Source organism: Manis javanica, chromosome 1, assembly GCF_040802235.1.
Source record: "Manis javanica isolate MJ-LG chromosome 1, MJ_LKY, whole genome shotgun sequence".
Classification (NCBI taxonomy): Eukaryota; Metazoa; Chordata; class Mammalia; order Pholidota; family Manidae; genus Manis; species Manis javanica.
In genome coordinates, this window is record NC_133156.1 from 189,329,709 (window position 1) to 189,348,948 (window position 19,240).

A 19,240-nucleotide genomic window follows, 5' to 3' on the forward strand; every position below is an offset into this window, starting at 1 on the left:
CTGTTCCTTTATTATGCTACTTATATATCTGGGCTTGGTTAGATGTTGCAAGATACATTCATTTTCTCTTCAGATACTCTTCTGGAGATAGTATTTCCATTATAATGGTCGCTAAATAATTCCGTGTCTGCATTATTGTTTTCTGGACTTTGCAGTATTGGGTGGGGGAGAGTCTTTAAACTTCAGCTTCTTCAAATTACTTGCTTTCAAGGTAGAAGCAATTTACTTGTCAAGTAAAAAGATTTTGCAAGGTTATCATTAAAAATTCCAAAAGTGAATGGATATGAAAGCAGTTCTTCTAGGCTCAGAGCCAGACTCCTAGAAACAAAAATGTACTGCCCTTCTGCACAAACAGATTTTTCAAGAGCTGTTCACATACCCAAATGTGTCTGGCTGAGGTGGACTTTTCTGGGTAACCGTTCAGTGACAAAAACTTTCTTTCATTTGGTTCTTCAAACAAGAGAGGCTAGTGTTATTGATTAGTATTAGAGCTTTCTAAAATTGCTCACTAGTAGAGTTTTAAAATTTGCTGCCTGCTTTTCCATTGGAGTTCCTTCATACTTCTGTTAAAAGAGTTGACTCACTCCTAAATTTTGCCCCATAATGCCCTATACTAGTTTATTGAATCTTTGCAGATACCCATATATCGTGAATTAAATTTTGAAGCCAAATCTGTCAGAGGAGTTTTGGTTTTTAAAAAAAACATATGAAAATATAGTCAGGATTAATAATTCATAAAATCTATTGAGGCAGGACTACTGGCAAATAGAGGGATTGCCCCAGGAAATGTAACCTATAGTGGAGGTATTAAAGAAGTTCTTTCACAGGGTGCATTGTTTGCCTTTTACTAGTTAAGAAGAAGGAAAAGAAGAAGAAAAAAGACCATTTTTAAGAGTCTAATGGCAAGTTTAATGGAAAGTTAGAACAGTACTTTCAGCCGTTTTTTTTCTATTGTGAAAGGTAAATAAATTTATGAGTAAGAATTTCAGTTGTAGCAGTGAACAACTACATGAAACTAAGGGCATCATTAAGGTATTTTCATTACTCAGCTGTCTGAATTTGGGGGTTTATAAATAATCTCTCATAGAACTTTCTCAAACTGGGCAGAATATAAATCATGTGTAGATGTATAAGATGTTAAAGCTAAAGGAATTTCAAATTGAAACATAGGTAGAAAATCTGCTAAAATGGTACACAAATTTATCAGAGGTTTAAAATGGATACTGTTGAGGTTATGAGAGATTTTTTTTCTCCTTTTTTTATGTTTGTGAACTTTACCAATTTTCTTGCTGACCACATTGCTTTTATAACCACTCCCCCCCACACCCCCCAAAAAAAGAATATGGGAAAAACAGGAATGTTTTCATGTAAGGATTTGTAATCCTGGTTGCCTCAGCTTTGTTAGAGGTATGCTGGGATCTGTGTGAGTCAAACCAGCATTGGGTGGGGCCAGAGGGGAGGAACTGGCCTGCAGGATGGCTCACCAGCAGCTCAAGTTGAAAGGGAGTATGATAAACTTGGGTACAGTCCAAACTAGCAATAGTATGCATTCACTCATCCATAATTCAATAGCTGTTTATGGGAACTACATGCACAGTACTGTGTGAGGGTCTGAGTGGCCAATGATGAACTCCAGCAAGGAGCTTCTGTTCTAGGAGAGTTCTTCAATTAGCATTACGATAAAGCTCACAAAGAAATAACAAGATTCTAAGAAAGTTTATAATAGCAGAACCTGACCAGGTCAAGGGGTAGGGTGATCAAGAAAGGTGGCTGTGAGGAAGTGATAAGTAGTTTCATTCTGAAGAGTGAGCAGGAAGTTAGCGAAGTATGAGAAGTGGGGAAAAGGAAGCATTCAGGTAGAGGGAGGGTTTGTGGAAAGGCACAGAAATATGAAAAAGCACATCAAAGTCAAGAAACTGACAAGCCATCATGGCTGGAGCCAGAAGAAGCAGGGAGTTACTTGTTGTGAGATATATATATATATTTGTTAATTTAGAATTTTAAAAGAACATTTTGGCTACTCTGTGGAGTCTGGACTCGAAGGGGTAAGAAAGGACACAGGGAGCCTGGTAGGAGGCTGTTACTGTGGTCCAGGTGAAAGAGAATTGTGGCCAGGGTGACAGTTGTGGCAGCAGGCTTAGGGCATAATAGACAAATTCCAGAGATAATACAGGAGGCTGGCTTTAAAAACTGGGTAGATGGTGGTATTATTTACCAAACTAGAGGACATAGAGAGAGAGATTAAGAGGGAAGGACATTAGTTCTACTTGGGCCATAGTGGATTTTAGGGTTCCAAAAGACACCCTGGAAATGTCCAATAGATAGTGTGATATAAAAATCTGTGAATCACTGGAGATGTTTCTGTAAACTGGGTGGAATATGGCAGCAGGAGCTTCAAGCAGTAATCATTGTCAAGCAGGTGAAATCATTTTAATTTCAGAGCGGTCCATCCAATTAGTTGTTATGTGGGTCTACTGGGAAGTCCCTAGACCCTTAGAAAGAGAGTTGTGGATCAAAGCACATTTACCTATATGTTACTTTATGTACTCCCGTTGGGAAGGTGTATTTTCATAGGTTGTGAGTGAGGTAACTGAGGCCAAGAGGAGTTAAATGATCTGCTCAAGGCCATCCAGCTAATAAGTAGTGAAGTGGGGCATATCAATCTGGGTCTCAACCAGAAACAGGTGACAAACTTGAAAGATGGTAATTCAAGGAGGGATTGTTAATTTGTTTTACCAAGAATAATCAAATACAGACACAGAGTGGGGACCAGGAGGAATAGTGCAGTAAACTGGGGCTGAGAACAGCTGAATTGTTACCACCAGTAGGATCAAAGTACTGTTGCCGGGCAGCTGCGTCTGGGGAAGTCTCTCCCTGAGCACTGGGAGAAGCACTAGGAGAAGCCTCAACCTGGACGGGGAGGGTTCTTGACTCTGGATGGGAAAGAATTCTCGAACAGGTTGGATGAGCATAGGTAAGGAAGGAATTCATTAAAGCAAGAGCAGTGGGGAATGGTAGCTGCCCTCCAGGCAGCTACAAACAGGGAGAGAACCTGGACGAGGCCTCAGCAGACGATGCCGGGGTTCTTGTTCACGGAGTCAAGAATGAACTTTACAAACCCTCAAGGTAGACAAGCAAGAAAAAGGCTTTTTATTGATAGAAGCAAAAGTACAGAACTCCCAGGCATATCCTGGGAGGGGTAAGGCTGCCGTTTATGGGCTCAGGTCCAGGGGTTTTATGCCTGTTGCTTCGACTAGGGAGAGAAGCTGTTTGTTTTCTATAGGTTCCTGTCAGAATGCCAGCTATATTTTAGCCAATCACACTAAAGGTCATTTCTTAATACCATGGTTAAGTTACAGTGACCTAATAGCCAGTAAAAATGGTTCTTTAGGGGAGCAGGAAGTTAGCCAAGTATGTGGTTCAATGAGAGGGAGGTTCAATGAGAACCTTCTTATACATTGTTGCATTGTATCACCTGCAAGTCTCCTTTTTTTCACATTGCCAAGGTCCTTAATAAGCAGCCTATTTGTCCTTCCCAGGGCCCTCAGCCCCTGTCCTTCCCTGTCTCAGTACCAAGAGGAGAGGGTAGCTCTCAGAACATTCAAGGAGAAAGTCATGTGTAAAGAAGCTGCCTTGAAAAGAGCAGGTGGCCTTCAATGGAGGGATACAACTGCCTACAACTGCACTCAACACTATCTCCCTCGTGTGTCTCCTTTCAGGGCTCCCATTGGCTAAACCCAATAGGAAGCCAGAAAGCAGAACACTGGGAGGAAGAGGGTAGAGGGTGGAGAGTGTGACTAAGAGGGAGCAAATAGAAAAGGACAGTGTAGGGAAAATGGACATTCCATGGCCAGGATTCTCACCTGATCCTAATCTCACCCATTATATACGTGAGATGATGTAATACTTAGCCTACTATGCAAGCACAAATTGTATACCTGTTGGCAATAAGCCATTACTGTTGGTGTTGCTATAAAAGAGCCCTCCAGTGCTAAGAGCAGGGCCTAGAGAAAAGAACAAGAGAACAAGGAGAGGAAAGCCTGCGGCAGAGGCTGAGCTGGGGACAGAGACGGAAGTAGATGAGATCCTAGCACCTGACCTACCACAGGGAGAGCAGAGCTTGGTATGAGCACCTTTTCACCCCCAAACATTCTGTTGTCATTTTCCCATCCCATTGAATCCAGAGTGAACAGACCCAGGGCTGATATGCTCAGGTGAGACAGGCAGGCACATTGGGACTTCCATCTGGTCTTCCTGATGCCAAAACCCATTGTGGATAGAATGAGAGTCCCAGTGGCCAGGATTCTCACCGGGCCCTGGTTGACTAGCTCACTGCACACCTGTGGGCAATACATGGCTGTTGACTCTAAAGAAAGAGCTCCACCCAGTACCCTGGGCGTGACACGGTGGTAGGGCTGTAAGGCTGCAGGAAAGCAGAGTAGAGGCTGGAGTGGTGGCAGCACCGAGGACAGAGGCCCAAAGGACGGCTGTGTGGGACAACTGTGCAGAGAGGCCTAAAGGACAGCTGTGTGGGACGGCTGTGTGGACAGAGAGGCCCAGAGGACGGCTGTGCGGACAGAGGGGCCCAGAGGCAAGGGGAGAGACTAGCTTGCTGCATGCAGACTCGCTTTGAATGAACATGATTTTAGTGACTGAACTGCCACCTGGCCCACCTGCTTAGTGCAAAGCTAACTTAATACAGTCAGGATGCCTCCCCTTATGTCAATCTCCTGACATAGGCAGACAGGGAACATTCATTGTCATTTTACAGATTTTTGCAAATGAATAAATCAAAGAATTAATTAGCAGCCAATTCTCCTTGACTTAAATATCTGAATCAGTGTTTGAATTATAAAAGCAGTCATCATCAATGCAGATTCTCTCTTATGTAAAGAAGCCTGTTAAAGAGCTGTTGTTGGCTTCAGGGCTTCCTGTTCATATGTTCCTATTATCACTTGAAATGTCAGATAAAATATTACTTTGCTATTGACATTTCAGGCTCTCAGCTAATCACTATCTCTGTCAGATATGGCAGCCTGCTCAGAGAACTCTTAACTGTTTTGGACTGAGGAATTCAGCTTAAAGATATATAAGGTAATTTAGATGTCTTCATCTAAATTCATTTCAGTGAGTTGTGTTAATATTTGGTTTCTTGTTCTGATTTTTTTAATTTGTCCTGTGTATTGTTTCTGTTTAACTGCTCTATAATTGACTGCCATCCCTAGCAGGAATTCTCAACAGTACAGTCTCAGAATTGTTGTTTATGTTCAAGAGCTCAACTTTAATTTTTTCAGAAATCACCTCAACTTAGGGGTCAATGGAAAGAGACACATTGGAATTATAATATTGTTTTTTCTATGTAGGAAAAAATTAATGAAGGAGGGTAAATGGAAATTTGGCATAGCATAGGGTAAAACATGGCAGCTATTTCATTTTGGTCAAAATCCTACATGCTACAAAATTAGCTTGGGAGTAATCTGCCTTGAGAATGGACTAAAAAATAATTGAGGATAACATATCTCAATTCTATTCAGCATTTTTAAAATGAGCTTTTTTATTTTTTAAGTAATGATACAAATAGTGTTAAAGATGCAGAATACAAAAAAAAGTAAATTACCTTCCCATCTGTGGATAAAATGAGAGTTTCTGTGGCCAGGATTCTACCGGGCCCTGGTTGACTAGCTCACTGCACAGTTGTGGGCAATAGATGCCTGTTGACTCTATAAAAAGAGCTCTGCCCAGTGCTCTGCGTGCGACATGGTGGCAGGGCTGCAAGGCTGCAGGAGAGCAGAGCAGAGGCTGGAGTGGTGGCAGCGTGGAGGACAGAGGCCCAGAGAACAGCTGTGCAGACAGAGGGGCCCAGAGGCAGAGAATGGCTTGCTGCCTGCAGACTCGCTCTGAGTGAACAGGATTTTAGTGACTGAACTTCTGTAGGATCTGAAAAATCAAAAGTTAGCATAAGTGCATAAGTACAGCCATCTTAAAGGGTTAAACACCACCCTCTAGCCTAGGAGAAGGAAAATTATTAGAATCTTGAAAAAAAAAAAAACAAATTAGTCAGCCAGTGTTAAATGTAGTGACCTTCAGTTAGCTAACCTCAAATCAGTTAATCATGAACACCAGGTGGTGGGCAGCTGCGGCCTTCAGACTGCTAACCTTGGTCGGATAGTCATGCATACCAAGCTTATCTTGCTAAAACACTGTGTAAGAAAATACTGTCTTTTTGAAAATGCTATGCTATAAAAACCTCTGGCTTAGACTATTCGGGGTCCTCGTTGAGACCCGCTGCGACGGGCTAACTTGGACCCCTGCTAGCTGGTTCCTGAATAAATTCCTCTTGCTTATTGCATCAAGAGACGTCTTTCGTGAGTGATTTGGGGCGGCGTCCTCCTCTGGGAAAATCCAACACTTCCACCTAGAAATAAAATTGGGTATAACCCTTTCACCCCAAGAATGTTTTGCTGTCATTTTCTTTGGTCACACTGAATCCATAGCAAAGTTGCCCAGGGCTGAAACCCATTGGCAAGACACCATCCCACAGGCAATCACTATTAGTAGTGTTTTGAGTACCTATTTTCTGTGTATATATACTAGATATTCTTATGCAAATATTAGTGTAATATAAATAATGCTTTGCACCTTGTTCTTTCACTTAGAAAATGTATCTTGAAGGTCATTTTATATCAGCACACACAAATCTATCTTTTAAGGCTGATTTCTAATTGAATTACTTTGTGTTTTATGTAGTATCAATTCTTTAGCATCTGATCTTGTGACTGAGTATGGTAAACTTTGATAAATATCCCATTGCGAATATGCTCAGAAGGAATATACTACTATCTTTTGGGAGCAGGTTCTGTTCTCTCCATCTACCTCCACCCCCAATGTATCTCTCTCTTTTCAAGAAGCTTATAATTTCCTAAGTTATATAAGACATATATGAAACAATTTAAAAAATACAAGACAATAATATTCAAGTGTCAAAATATGTGATGTTTTCTACAGGTGTAGAAAGAAAGGTGAACTCCTAGGCCGTTGGGACAGCTGTGGCTGATGACTGTTCTGTTGCTCTCAGTTCATTTGGAGGGAAAGAGGAAGAGGAGGAAGATGATTATATGTGTGTTAAATAACACCCAGCCTGCTGTATACATCCACACGTGAAAGAATATTTTATTAAGTATTATATGTTATAACCAGTCCTCTTTAGGGAACTTTAGAGAACACATAAATGTGCAACTTTAAAAAACATGATTCAGTTACTTTTACCTTTCTTTAATACATATTCAGTTAATTGCTAGACCCTTCTCACCTGTTGGGAATGTTATGACTAGGAGCCATGCACACTGTTCACATAATTTAATTATTTAGAAAACTAAAAAGCAAGATGATGACTTCAGTTTTAAACAACTCAGCCTGATATTTTCCTCTTTTTTCAGGAATTTTGTATACAGTCCTAACGAAGTTAGAGCAAAAGCAGTCATATTTGGTTCCATCGAACTATATAATAGACACTGTGGAAAAAGTTTCATGTGTCCTTATAATGCTGGCGATGGCAGTGAAATCCCCACCCCTGGCCTCTTGCCTGGCCTAATCTGCATCCTCCCAGTTGTTGACTCTGGGAGAGTGAACTTCCCTTCAGTTTGGCAGCGGTGGACAGTAGTGATCTGAGTGAACTGGTCTGATTTGAGAGACTGTAGATTCAGGGTGGGGATGGGGAAGCTACTGCATCACGTTGAATCTGGAACTCAACCAGCTGGAAGTAACCACAATTTTCCCTGAACTCATAATTTATCTCTACCCCTTTGGTGGCTTTTTTAAAGATGAATAACCTGAATTATAACATTTGTCCTCTCTAGCCTACATAAATTTCTTGAGAGAAGAAGCCATGCCTGATTCATTTTTGAATCCCTCAAAAACTTTAGCAAAGTACTAGAGTGGCACAAAGAAGCTGTTTAATAAATATGTGGCTGGCTGTGTAAAGGCCAGGTAAGTAGGTGTACATGAAATGACCCTGTCAAACCTGTACAACATTACCCCATCTCTTCAGCCTAGTCTCTTTCTATCCATGTTGCATATTTCTTTTCTGCTTCTCATTGTAATAATAACATTGTTATAAGTGGGACAGAAAGGTTAACTAACCCACTAGAGAACACACAGCTCATAAGACAGAAAGCCAGGGTTTGAACCCAGGCAGTTTGATCCTAGATTTAATGCTCTAAACTATTTTTGTATAGTATCAGACACACGTGCTCAAAAAAACATCTATCTTGCTGTTAGTCTTTTGCCCCATCTTTTGTGAGGGAATTCTGTACAGATTCACTGCTAAATTACTCTAGAATAATGCGGTTCTTATTCTGCTTTCTGGCAGTCAACTCAGTAGTCTTTTACAGAGTGTGAGCCCCATCACCAAGGGAGAAATAACCAGTCATAGGTACAGTCACAACCCATTAGCTGAAATTATAATGGGCACCTAAAGGGGTCCCCACAGGAAAGTGTGAAGAATAACTGTTTAATTTTATCACCTTCGGTTGCTTTTGAGAAAATGGGGAACTGATGTGTTATTTTCCTGGATATGGTTTTGTCTGAATTTTTTTAAAATCTTACAAGAATACCACACCATGTTCCTGAGTTCACCTCTAACAACAATACTTTCAGAAGAAAATGCTAGCAAAATAGAGAAGAGGTGGCAATCATCTAAAATACAAATTATGCAGGTAGAATTTCTTTGACTTTGGAATGTAATCAGAAATTCTACCCACTTGTTGCCAGGTGTTTCGGCCTGACTGATGATACCTTGTGGCTTCACTGAGTAGCAGAACAAAACAGGCCATAGATACTCTACTTAATGACCGAGAATTGAAAATGTATTTGTGTTATAGAAACATATATGTTTAATTCTAATAACACTAATACTTTTAATCTGTGATTCTTAAATAAAGCATGTTTAGTTATATGCTAAATATTTTTATTTTCTTTAAATGGGGCTTTGAGTGTTTTTTAAGTAATTCAACAAGTATTGAGTGCCTACTATGTGCCAGGCATTGTTCTTCATGATTACGATACATTAGTGAACAAAACAAAGATCCCAGCCTGCAGGAATTTTATATTCCAGCTTTAGAGCAACTAAGCAATGGTTTTGATGTTGGAACTCACATTGTAAATTCACCAATTGAGGGCTGAGTGTTTGATATACAGGAGTAACTCAGAAATTTTTAGTACAGTTCCAAGTGGCCAGGTGACTTTTTATTCTTAAGAGTTTACTTCAGGAATACATGCAACAGGTAAAAAAAAAAAAAAGCAACAGTTCCAGTATAGAATGGCCCTATCTTGGGACAATATAAACCTAATCTTAGAAGGTTCTGTCATTGCCTCAGACACCATCCAGAACTAAGAACTGTGGCTCTAAATATTTGTACTCCTGAGAACACTTTTTAATTTTATACTCCATGTTTTGAAAATGTAGTGTTTCAAACAAATTCCACTTATTAAGTAATAAGATTTTTTCCTCCTGTATATACCATTTCTGTTACTTCTTTGGGTACCAGAAAATCCATAGCAACCAAGAGTCCAGGAGGTTATGTAAAGTCACAGATTGAGTGCAGGCATATTCCTGCTCAGTATCTTGAGCCACCCCAGGAACAATTGGGCTGTTAAAGCATGTGTGTGTGTGTGTGTGTGTGTGTGTGTGTGTGAGGGATAGATTGTGGGGTTTGAAGTTATGTGGAACTTTCCAGATACCCTTTCATGAGAAGCACAGTATAACTTGTGTGTTAGTTTCTTAGGGCTGCCATAACAAATGACCACAAACGTGGTGACTGAAAACAACAGAAATTTATTCTTTCACAGTTCTGCAGGCTGGAAATCTGAAATCAAGGAGTAGGCAGGACTGTGCTCCCTCCAGTGGCTTTGGGGGAGAATCCTTGCTTCTTCCAGCTTCCAGTGGCTCCATGCATTCTTTGGCTTGTTCACATGACTCCAGTCTCTGCCTCTATCTTCACATTGCCTTCTCCTCCTCTTCATCTGTGCTTTGTTTTCTGCTGTCTCTTAGAAAGACACTTGGCATTGGATTTAGGGCCTACCCAGCTAATCTAGGATGTTCCTATGTCAATATCCTTAACTTAATTACATCTGCAAAGATCCTTTTTCCAATAAGATCATTATCACAGTTCTAGGGGCTATTGCATGAACCTATCTTTTATTCGGCTCTCATTCAACCCACCACATTGGGTAGGACAAAAAAGCCATCAAGGCTACAAATCAATGTAATAGGTGTAGGTTTTTGAATTGTCCCTGATTCTCCAGTAATCTATAATTTGCTCTTGTCTGAGATAATCTGTCTACTGCCTCAACTTTCAGTTGAATGTTGCCACTGAATTTACGCTCTCCTCTTGGCTCTGAGATCTGGTTCCTCATCTGAGCTCTCATCTTGGCTTATCCCCTTATGTGAACTCTTGGCACCTGCTATGTGAATGACTTCAGGTGACTGCATCCCCCTTCCATGCTCAACATGGGTTTCTCACCAGTAGCCCAGTCTTATTACCAACAGGACATGCCCACAGTGTTCAGTCAGCCAAGTCCTTGTTGCATTAATGACTCAGTGACCTCCCAATGGTCCTCCAAATGGCCTGTGTGGAGGTAGAAACTGCCTCCTCAGAGTTGTGCTTATAAAAATTTATAGCCCCAGGACTAATATGGAGCTATACATCCCCATGGTGATGGAAAGCAGGTGTTTGCCAGAGCCTCCATATTCCAAGGCTTCCTTTTATCCTTAATTTCTTTTCACCAAAAAGGACTGATTCTGAGTGCTTAGGATTTATATTATTCTATAAGAAAATTGGATTTCAGATATGCTTTGAAATAAACCTGTCTTGTTTCTTATCCAGATTCTGCATTTTATTTTTCTTGTTTATCTTTTGCTTTCCTGGTGATGATGTTTTTTTTTTCTCACTTCAAAATGAACCAAATAGAATTCTCCACTTGAAAATAAGTTTCATTTTACTTTATTCCCTGTTTTTTTCTAAGTGTCTCAGATCTAGCTGAGAATTTTGTTAGCAGCTCCAGTGTAGAATGCATGAATTCTCCTTAAAGGTGATAAGTGAAAAGTATAAGATCAAGTGTAGCCTCTGGCCTGAAGCTCTTACCTAGAATCCTGAAAACTGAGTGTATCATGTCATTTTGATTGATCTACATCAATCCCTCCACCTTCCCGCCTGGATACCTTTCCCCCCACTAGAGGTATCCAGAGTCTTCATATGTCTATCACCACCATAACCTCCATGCCATGAAGATACATAAAAACAATAAATGCAAGTATTTTGAAAATTATTTGTGATTAAAATATTTCAGTTTTCAGTTTTGTTTTGCATTATTGCTTTATAATGCAGTAAATCTTTATAAGACATCTCATAATTAAAGTGTTGAGATGCCAATTTGATCAAAACATCAAATTACTATCAGAATGAGATTATAAGATATTTTTTGCAGTGATAATGTGAGTATTGACACAATTATATTTATTGTATCAACTGAGCCTCCACATTTAGACAACATACCTAGTTCAGTAAATAGAGCCCTAGATCGGCAAGAAAGTACAGTTGACCCTTCAACAAAGGGGTTTGGGGCACTGACCCCTGTACAGACCCCATGTATAAGTTTGACTCACCAAAACATAACTACTAATAGCCTACTGTTCCCTAGAAGTCTTACCAGTAACATAAATAGTTGATTAACACATATCCTGTATATGTATTGCATATTCTATTATTATAATAAAGTACACTAGAGAAAAGAAAGTAGTAAGAAAATCATGAGAAAAAATGCATTTCCAGTACTGTATTTTTTGATTCCATGAGATTATGTTGCCTGTTTATAAAATAAAACATCTGTCAGTACCTATTGTTTTATAAGATATAAGACACTGTAGATGTCATAAGTATTACTAACACTAGACATCAAAAATGAAAAGTTAATGTGAAAAAGAAATTCATATTTATTTACCAGCATAATGATACATGCATTGATAATGAAGAAGCAACAATATGATTGCTTTATGGCAGCCTAGTATAGTTGATACAATTGCTTCTTCATGGTAGCTCAGCCTATACACTAGTGAGTGAACAGTTACACAATTTTTATAGCATACAGTATTACAGTCATATTCATAATACAGTATTGGAAACATTGTTACATTTTTTTAAAAGGCGCTTGGCTGTGATGATAAGCTAATACACAATTTCTCCAACTACAAGAGAGGTGTACTATACAGGAATACAACTCTTTGAAAGCAAGTTGTAAAACAGTAAGAAAACTAACACATTATTAATTTTATACTAAATATTACTCACCTTATGCCTATGTAAGTACAGGCTATCCACTTGGGTACAAGTCTTGCACACAGTGTTCTTTCTACATGATGAATATTTAGGCAGCACTGATGATGATGACACAAAAATGTCTCTTACAGATTTTGCCATAGCTATTAGATTTTCCCATGAAGACAGTCACACACATAACTCAACAGAAAAGTTTATTAACTGTATGGCATGATGATTATTTACTATTCATTAAGTGGTAGTGGATCATCATAAAAGTCTTCATCCTCATCATCTTCATGCTGAGTGGGCTGAAGAGGAAGAAGAAGAGGAAGGAGTGGTCTTCCTGTCTCAGGGGTGGCAGAGGCAGAAGAGGTGAAGGAGGTAGAAGGGAAGGCACACTTGATGTAACTTTACAGAAATACATCGTAACTTCTGACTTTTTTACTTTTTCATTTCTCTAAAAATGTTCCTATAAGGTACTAATCCTTCCACTGTTTCCTTTAGTTTCAGTGCCTGTATCAAAGAATGGTCTACATTGCAAAAGAAATCAAAAGCAGTCTTGAAAAATCAGCACTCTTCTGCCAGATTGCCTAGCGTCAGTTCTGTTGCTGACACTGTTTCTTCTATGTCGTCTTTCTTATCACCTGGTGGTGGTTCAAAAGTACTCAGCTCGATCAAGTTGTCTTCTGTTAATTCCTCTGGTGTGGTGTCTGTTAGCTCTTGAACTTTCCAAGATTCATATCTTGAAAACTTTGCCTACCACCTTTTTTTTTTACCATATCCACAATCTCTTTTATGATTTCCTTGATTAGCTCTCTCATAAGTCCTATGAAGTCATGCCCAACATCTGAACACAGTTTTTTCAGCAGGAATTTATTGTTTTAGGCTTGATGGCTTTCACAGCTTTTTCTATAACGATGGCATTTTCAATGGTGTGATCCTTACAGGCTTTCATGATGTTCTATTAGGGTTCTCTTCTGTAGTGTTGACAATCCTTTCCATAGAGTACCATGTAAAGAAGCCTTGAAGATCCTTATGACCCCCTGATCTGTCAGAAACATTGTGTTTGGGGGCCAGTAGATCACTTCAAAGCCTTTGGTGTTAAACTCATGGGGTTCTGGGTGTCCAGGGGCATTGTCCTGTATCAAAAGAACTCTAAAAGGCAGTCCTTTACCATAAGGTACTTCCTGACTTCAGGGACAAAGCATTGATGGAACCAGTACAGAATAATTTTCCCATCATCCAGGCTTTCTTGTTTTACAACCAAAAAAATGTCAGCTGGTGTTTATCTTCTCCCTTCAAGGCTTGCGTGTTGCGTTTTAGCAGCTTTATCGATGAGGAGTCCTGATCATAAACTTGACTGCATTAGCACAAAACAAAGTTAGCCTATCCCTTCCTGCCTTAAATCCTTGTGCTCACTCTTCTTCTTTAATAATCAATATCTTTTGTGGCATTTTTCCCCAGAATAGGGTACTTTCAACTGCATTAAAACCCTATTCAGACAGATATCCTACTCAATGGTTTTCTTACTGATGTGGGAACTTGTCTACTGCCTCTTGGTTGGTAGAAGCTGCTTCTCCTGTTATCTTGACATTTTTAAGCCAAACTTCTTTCTAAAATTACCAAACCATCCTTTGCAGTCATTAATTTCTCCAGCTTTATACCCTTCTTCTTCCTTTGCTGTAAGTTGTTATGTAATGACTTTGCTTTTTCTCGAATCATATTACAGTCTATATGCCTTTCTTATAGCAATTCTGCACCTACATAAAAGCTATATTTTCAATACAAGAAACAAAAGCATTTTACAAAAAGTGCAAGGTTTTCATGCCTGTTGGTGTAGCTGCCACAGTGGCTTCACAAATTTCCTTTTCTTCTCTTGATAATGATCTATACAATGGATTCATTTATTTTGAAATGGTGGGTAACCACAGCTGCAGACCTCAACCGATGGTCCATATCAAGCAATTCAGCTTTTCCTTGTAACGCCATGACCTTTCCCTACTTGTTGGAAACACTTCCAGCATTACTAGTGGCACTTCATATGTGTCCTGTGGCATTATTCAGGTTTTACAGTATTGCACTGAACATGATGACAGATACATGAGAACCACCAGTGTTCACTTTTGACTCTGGTATGCAATTTAATGGAGAGACAGACTGCTCATGAGGAGATGAGTAGTGTCACACAGCATTTTAAGCAGATCCTCCCCACAGTTGAGCTCACTGCAATAGCAACAGGAGGTAGCTATGAAATTATTATAGTACAGTATGTACTATAGTTAATTTTATGCAGGTATATAATTTAATACTGCATCTTTACACTTGTTTACATTTCTCTCAGCTGGAAATGATACCACATATGGCCTATAAGTGTTTTTTTGTGTAAATTTTGGTATTTTTAACTTTTATAATAGATTTGTGTATATTTTTTGGTAGTAAATAATAAAATAATATCAACATGTATTTTATGCATTCGTGACATGCTTTTCCATTTTTTATGTTTCCAGGCTGTATGGTTCTTCTTCATTTTTTTTCCAATTGTCACAGACCTCCAAACAAGTTTTCCTACATATTTATTGAAAAAACCCACATGTAAGTGGAACTGTGTAGGTCAAACCTGTATTGTTCAAAGGCCAACTGTACAAGTAAATTCTAACTTCAGTTCTATTACCGATTTCCTGTGTGTGATAAGTAACACATTTGTTGTTTCTCTGCCTTTGGCCTTATAAAATAAAAAAGTAGAAAGTGAGACATGGCCATGTGAGTCCTTATTTAATCTGAAGGGTCAGTTCTTGGCTTCAGAGCTAGTTGTTATTTTCTAATCAGGTATTCAGGGAGCTTCTCCTCCTTGCTCCCTGGCCTCCCCTTGGCCCCACACTACAGATCCCTAATCTCCTAAACAAGGGCTTTTTTGTGGACCATAGAATAATCGTAACTCTCCTTGGAGCCAAGTGTGTGAACAACTGAAATGTATTCTGTTATTTTTGCATATTTATTCAGATAGATTTTATGTTTCTTTTCTAAAGCTAGGGTGCCCAATCACAGAGATGATTTCAGAGGATAATAAAGAGTTTCAAAATGGTGGTAAGAATGCCACAGATGATCATGTTAAGAACTAAGATTCTTTTATCCAGAAAATGGGAAACTTCCCTGCAGTGGGGATGAGTTTATTGCAGTTGCTTTCAACCATTTGAAAGATTATGCTATAGCAGATGACTTTTTTCCTTATTCCCACTAAGACTAGCACGACATGAAAGTGATCATGCAGGAATTGCCTTAGATACAGGGAGAGGAGGTCTATTAATATACCAGACAGAGATATTCTCTAATGAAAGAAAAAAAGGTTGGATCCATTATAGTTATCCCAGAATGGAAGAAGCTCATCATTTTTTTCAATACTTCTCAGTCTTTTAAATACTTCCTGAAGAAACTTTGTAGCTTCTCTTAGTATCTTATTTCAGCCTCTCTTAATTTTTGCAGCAAGAACATATTAATGCTGAACAGAAGCTCTTCTGTGCATTTAAGCTTATTTCCTTGTTCCTCTGGGAAGGTAGGACAGATGATTGCCACCCCATATGAGAGCTCTCAAATATCAAATTCCTATATCACAGTCTTTTTTTTCCCCTTCCCTTCACTGCGTCTGTTTCCCAAAGCCTTAATTATTGTTGTTGCCCTTCTGATTTTATGATGAATGGCAATTTTGACACCCCCAACCCTGAGAGGTAGAGAAATCTTGGCTTTACTTTTGCACTAAGAATTTAAATACAGTGGAATAGGTCTTTTTTTTTGTAGATCAACAATTTAAAGATTTCTTTTCATAAAAACCAGTGTATCAATCTTCTATTGAAAACACATTTTTGTAAAGCATGAAAAAATTTAGTCCTAAGCTCTGTAGCTGTCAGAGAACTGAATAGCTCTTCTATTTTGAAACAGCTGCCAACAAATATGAGGACTGGGTATTGTTTCTCCCCTTGGTGAACTGTCAGGTTTCTCTTTATGCACTGGCATGTTACAGGTAACTGAAATAGCTTCTCATTGTCTGGCACAAGCAGTTGTTTCTCTACTTATAGGTTTATAGTCCTTTTGCCTAGGACTGAAGGATACTCTGAATAGCAAATTATTTAATGCAGAGAACTGAATAAAGTGTGTTTTCTATTTATTTAGAATTGTTTTTATAAAGGTGAAACACACAACATAACATAACAAAACTAGCCGTTTTAAAGTAAACAATTCAGTGACATTTAGTACTTTCACAATATTGTGCAACCATCATCTATATCAAGTTTCAAAATATTTTTATTTTCCCATAAAGAAATCCCATAACTAACTACTCCCAGGTTCTGGCAACCATTACTCTGCTTTCTCTGTATATAAATGTGCCTATTCTGGATGTTTCATATAAATAGGCTTGTGCAATATGTGGCCTTTTATATCTGGCTTCTTTCACTTAACACAATGTAACAACTACATTGTACCATGTATCAGTACTTCATTCCTGTTTTATGACTGAATAAAGGTCTTATTTCCTCATCCATTGATGGGTTGTTCCCACTTTTTGGCTATGGTGAATAGTACTGCTGTGAAGATTCATGCATAAGTATTTGTTTGAGTACTTGTTTTCGGTTCTTTTGAAAATATATCTAGGAATGGAATTCCTGGGTCATATAGTAATTCTACGTTTAACCTTTTGAGGAAATATCAGACTGCTTTCCTAAGTTATTTCCGATAGAGAAAACCCACAGCACTAATGAAGTGAACTCATCTTTGCAGGGAGAGCACAGTCCTCTGAACCTCTGAGGAGAATTCTCTGAAGAATCAAAGCGCACTTAGTCATCAGAAGAGAAGATGTTTTAGCTGACTGACCTCTGCTTCTGAATAGACAAAACCAAAATATATTCTCAGCAACAATAATAAGCACAATCTTCATAAAATACCAGAGGAAGATATCGCAAATCAGCCCCAAACTCCAGGTAACTTTTTGCCACTTTGTTTCTTTGAGATGCTTCAGTCAGTGCAGGTCTATTGCCCTTTGGCTATGTTGCTGCTATAATTAACCTGAAGCCCAATTAAGACAAATGCTTTAAAAGAACAGCCAGTTCTGATGAGGCTTATTCTGAGAAAAATCTGAAAAACAGTCTAGAGTTGCCAGAGGTCAAGTTTGTGCACCTTTTCTTCCTGTCAGCATACAGATCCACAGTTTGGATGTTTGACTAATTTTTGCAAATTAACTACCATTTAATTATCACAGAGGAAGGCATCTGCCTGTTTCCCACCAAACTGTTACTCTATTGTAGGCAAATCGGTATGAAGACTAATGTAATTTGCCTATTGTACAGACTGGCCCTTTAAAAGTCCATTCCTGTGTTGTTTTCTGAATGTCCCCATGCTTTCTTTTGTGACATTGATATTGAAGATATAGTAGGCCACTGAATGACATACAGCTCACACCCACCCTGCAGTGCCAATAAAAGGCAGTGTTAGGATGTCTGACCTCATGACGTAGGAAACAGTTTATCAGCCCTACACCCCAGGCTTGATCAAGCTGTGCTGGTCCTGGTGTACAATGGAATTACAACCAACCAGAGAGAAGATGGAATAAATTAGAAACAAAGCCCTACACTTACTGGGAGATTTTGTTCAAGTCAGTATAGTTGAGAATGATACGCATTCAGAAAAGGAGCTTACCCATTGTGAATTTTGCCATGTTGTAATTCAGAGTTCCTTCTCAGAATTACAAAGGTATTACAGTCTGAGTAGCATGGTTGCCAGAGAATGAATCTTCAGAGAGCCCTGGGTAGCCTGAGTCACAGGAACTGCTCCTTGGCTGTGAATCCACTGTGTCTATAATAGTTTAGCCCTGATCCCTGACGTTATGCTGCCTGAGTCACATGCTGGTAGAGATTACTTCAAATTTAAGTAGAAAGGTCAAAAGAGGACAGGGAGGCAGGGCAGCTTGAACATATTAGGGAGAACAGACTATGTGGGGTCTCCTTCCCTCAGGCAGAAAACGACTTCTCCTTGGAGAGAACTCACACATTCCTGATAAGAGAAAAATGAGTATGCCTGTGGAAAACAAAATGCCCCTGAAGTAGAATTTTTTAACTCAGACACTTTAGGCTTCAACCATATTCAGGAGGATTTGGGTCACAGAAGAATTTATGTTAAAACTAAAGTTCCGATCTCTCCTTATCTCAGATTATCATCTTGAGATACTAAGCTAGTTGGGCCCCAAAAATCTGATTACCATCTTCCAAAAAAGAAGAAATCATTGTTTGTAGGAGAGCTGATGATCATTTCTTAGTCATTTATCTTTCTTGAGCTGTTAAAAATTCTTGATACATTAAGCTACCCTTGATAGTTTTTGAAATCTTGAGAAATGCATCTGATCCAAGTTAATAACTCTCATCAGTATTTTTAAATGATGCCTGGGTGCACTACTTAAATAAGCTGAGTCCAGGCTCCTCATTATATTAGAGATCATCAGGTGATGTCCTTTCAGCTGACAAACAGGGCTCTTCCTTCTTGCCAGAGCAGAGGGCAAGTTCTTGGTAAACGTGCAAGGCTCATATGACTAATGAGAGTTAGTTTGGCCCCTAATGAGACTCTAAGTCCCATTAAACCAAAATAGGAATCAGAGCATCATATCAACCTGTGGAAGCTTCAAGAACTATTCCTGTCTCCAGTGTAAGGAAAATGAATTTCAGGACCTCAATGAAAACAAGAATCCATAAATGTTGCCATAGCCATCTAATCCTGCATTTTGACTTCAGCAGAAGTACCAGGGGAGTTTTGTGAAAGGGAAGTCCGGTTCCTTCAGTATCAGTCTCAAAAGGTCAGGGATGTATTTCAACTTCTATCAGTAAACTACTATCAATTCCCTAGACATAGAGTTTACCTGACCCTTTAAAAGCTATTTGTGTAACCCA